The sequence below is a fragment of the Nelumbo nucifera genome, chromosome 6 (genome assembly GCF_055504915.1).
Source record: "Nelumbo nucifera cultivar China Antique chromosome 6, China Antique-T2T, whole genome shotgun sequence".
Taxonomy (NCBI): domain Eukaryota; kingdom Viridiplantae; phylum Streptophyta; class Magnoliopsida; order Proteales; family Nelumbonaceae; genus Nelumbo; species Nelumbo nucifera.
In genome coordinates, this window is record NC_142654.1 from 63991981 (window position 1) to 63996199 (window position 4219).

At 36.5% G+C, this 4219-nt stretch overlaps 1 pseudogene; it reads left to right on the plus strand.

Annotated features, from left to right (window-relative positions):
- The first annotated feature begins 2758 nt into the window (after window positions 1-2758).
- LOC104587126 (3-ketoacyl-CoA synthase 4 pseudogene) lies at window positions 2759-3335 on the plus strand (annotated as a pseudogene).
- The last annotated feature ends 884 nt before the right edge of the window (window positions 3336-4219 follow it).

Genomic DNA, 4219 nt, shown 5'->3' on the forward strand with positions numbered 1-4219 from the left:
TTTGGTTCTATGGGCAATTATTGAAAAAATGTCATTACATCAGCGCCACATAGGTATTGGTGTGTATTGCATATGAAACGGTTGTTTGGTTTCACTGTTTATCAAATAAACACTAGAAATTTGAAACACTTTGATTTATGTGCATGGGATATTTGGGAAAACGTCAAATTCATGTTTCCCCTAATGCTTGGGCCTTTCTTGAAATGAAATGCTGATGTAGTGCACTTTATCTGAGGTGGAAAGCAGCTTTATGGGGTGTTACTTGAAACACCAATAAAACGTTCAACCAAATAGAAAAAGAAAAAAAAAATGTTTAAAGTAGCGTTTTAGATAAATATTTATCTAAAAAAATGCCTCTCAATAAACTCCCATAGAACCAAACATACACTAAATATAATCTATATCTTTTCAATCTATAGTATATGAAATACTTTAGGCAATCAGAATCCCACGTGATGATAATGATGATGATGTAGCGGACCCAATATAGCTGGGATAAGGTTTGGATGATGATGATGACAATGAGAACTGTAAAACTTATTTGAATGGTTAGCTGTTGTTAATTGTGTGGATTTTTAGATATAGAGTATAGACGGGCAAAATTAAATATAAATGATTAATGTATGTAGCAAATAACCCATATAGTTGAGATAAGGCTTGGGTAATGATGATGATAATCCATGAAATATGATAAAGTAAACATTGTAAAGAGCTTGGATCTCCTAAAATCAAATACTTTGAGAGCACGAAGTGCAACTACACATCAGGAATATCTCTCATATATGTATATTAAATTTATTGGGAGATTTTGGCTCCTTGAGATCTTATCCCCACACTACAAAACCATTTCCATCTCCATAGAAAAAATTAACGGCCCCAATCTGTATGAAAGAAAATCTTGTACTTGTGGAAAAAGTTTTGAGCCATCTCCCTTGTCTGATATTATGTTTGCTTTGAAGGAAAAGGTGGGAAAAGGGAGAGAAAAGAGAAAGACAGGAAATCAATACAAAATTTTTAAAGATTTCTCAACCTTTCTTTTCCTTTCCCTACATTTTCCTTCAAACCAAACATGACCTAACATCCTATCCACTCTGTTAACATCTTTTTGTAATCAGGCAGTAGCAAAAGTAAAATACGTGTTATAAGGGGATTGAAGTTAACATTCTTTTTATGTCGTAGTGTATTCGTTGTTGTACAAATATCCCTTCAAGTGCCCGGTGCCGCCCAGTTCTTCTTCCATTCCCCTTTGTTGTTTTTATCTTGAATGCTCGCTCCATTGACCTACCCAGGCCTCTCAGTAGGCTATGTGGCAAGAGAAGTCTCACGACAATTAACTATTTTATTTGAAAATCAAACCATCCTATGCGTATTCTATTTGGAAACCAATCCATAAGGATCCTACTTCCTTGAGAAACTTTTTGCAATGCTTAGAAAACCTGTCAAAAAGTCTTTTGTTACTTATAAAAACCGTTCTTCCCTCTCTCAGCTCTTTCTTCTTTCTCTATTTATTATTTTTCTAATTTACCAAATCTTATTCCAAATATTTGTTTTCAACTCAAAACAGGGGCTTTGCCCCATTCTCTCAAACTATCATCCAGTACTCTTTTTTTTTTTCTTTATTTTGGTTTCCAGTATCTAAACAGGAGACTTGGTTCATGTTCTGTAACAGGTAGAGTAAGGTGAGTTAGAGTCCCTGCTTTCATTGTTTATTTTGGACATAAATAGGCTAGCTCCGTGTTTCTTTTGGACATTAAAACGGGGGTTCTGCCCCATTCTCTTATTTTAGATACTATGTATAAACACTCAGTTCATTGATTGGTTTTGCAGGTAAACTTGGACACACCCAGTTTGTTTTGGAGTTCACATCTGTGCCCCACAACACATCACCGCTGTGTATTGGGAACATCTCTCAATGATGACTTCATTGAGACTGATACTATCATCTAGAGATGTTCATAAAACAGGGCGAAGATGTACTGTGGGATGTTGTGGGGCGTCCCCTTGTGGGACACAGATTTGAACTCTTTGTTTTGATCTTAAAACGGGGCTCCACCCAGTATTTCTCCTAGTCCTAGATAAGTCTCTGTGTTATTTTAGGATTTAATTCACAATTTCACATCATATAAGGAATTCACATCTGTGCCCCACATAGAATGTCCCACGGGCGCCCCGCATACACATTTGAGCATGCATTGGGAACATCTCTCATATTTGTCATTGTGCCATGTTCCCATTGGATGTGTTGTGTGGTGCCTATGGGGCACACTGAGATCTTTAATGTGAGATATCACTCTTTATCCACTTAATAATAATTAAAAAAATGCAAATAAGAAAATTGTAAATTACAAATAGGTATCTTAAATTTTCAATTGCAACACTTAAGTACCTTGAACTTTCAAAAATAGACACTTGGGTCCATCCGTTAGTATTCCATCAATTAAACATTACATAATGTCAAAAATACCATTATCATGTATTTTTGAAATCATACTACAGAGTAAAATCATCACTAGAGGATATTATCGTCAAAAAATTTGAATATATTATTTGTTGCACATGTGAGAATGTCATCTTGAGGAGATGCTTGATTACCTGGGAATGATCTCAAAAATATACCAAAAAGGTATTTTTGACATTATATAAAGTTTAACTGACATAATACTAATGGATGAACCTAAGGGTCTGTTTGACCGCTGAGAAAAGAATGAAAAAAAGGAAATATTCCCGAATTATTCTTCCTATCTTGTGTTTGTTTACGATGTTTTGGGATGAGAAAGAAGAGGGATGCGGGATCCCAAAATTGAGTGAGCGGAGTCACACCCGGTGAGAAAAGAAAAAGCTAAGAAAATTTCTGGGCAATTGCTGGAGGAGCTCTGAATACCAACATTACTACCCTCGGTCCTCTTGTCCTCCCAATTAGTGAGCAACTTCTCTTCTTTGCAACTCCTGTGGCGAAGAAGCTGTTCAATGCAAAGGTGAAGCCATACATTTCGGACTTCAAGCTGGCTTTCGATCATTTCTGCATACATGCCGGAGGAAGGGCTGTGATTGATGAACTGGAGAAGAACCTACAGCTGATGCCGGTACATGTTGAGGCTTCTCGGATGTCCCTCCACCATTTTGGCAATACATCATCAAGCTCCATTTGGTATGAGTTGGCCTACACAGAGGCCAAGGGGAGGATGCGCAAGGGCCACCGTGTGTGGCAGATTGCATTCGGAAGTGGTTTCAAGTGTAACAGTGCTGTCTGGGAAGCTCTTCGGCATGTAAAGCCTTCTCCCAAGGATCCCTGGGAAGATTGCATTGATAGGTACCCTATGCAGACAGTTTCTTAATCTCACCCACATTTCGATTAGACATCTTCTTCATTCAGACAGTAGTTAGATATACCCTAACTATCTCTGTCTATTTTACTTTACCATTTGATTACGGTCCTTTAATCCATATTGATGTTTTTTTTTTTTTCATTTTTTCTTTTGTTAATGTGTGCTTCCAGTACTTCGCAATCATGGACTATTACTCTTTGGGAATTTATAAGCTGCACCCTTCTGTTGTAATTGAAGAATGAATCCTTAATGGCTTCCTTATTCTGAAACCCTATTTATGGCTCTTCTTCACTAATGGCAAAAGTTTTTTAGAAACTATGTAGAGGTATTTACATATGGAGATTGGAGAAATCTTTGGTTTTCCGGGAAATATTAACTAAGCTATTTGATTATAAATTGATAATGATAAGATTGTGATTGTTAGTAAGGCTTCCACTGGTATAAGGCATCTCATTCTTCCTTGTGCTTGCCTCTCTTCACAGATGATGGGGTATAGCTTGCTTTCAATGTGATAGGACGGCATTTATTAAGTGAATTATAAGTTGATGGACTCGAAACCTGTGGATATAGAGCCCAACTTAAGTTATTTTGTTCACTACAATGAGTTGTGATCATTTCAATGTGTCATCTTCCTACTACTGGTTTTGGTTTCCTACCTGCCATAACTAAGTCTGAAATTCTCTACATTACACAGTAAATAATCATTTCTTATTTAATTGTCTTGTCATTGGCATCCTGTTATTTTTCATGACAGCGCTAATAGCGAGCTAGATTTTATTCTCTTCATCCTATATGTGAGTAATGTAACTGAAAAACAGAAAGTGTGACATTCCAATTTCATACCCAATTTGTATGAGGAGTTCTTGCACCTAGTTGATATTTTCCTTTTCATA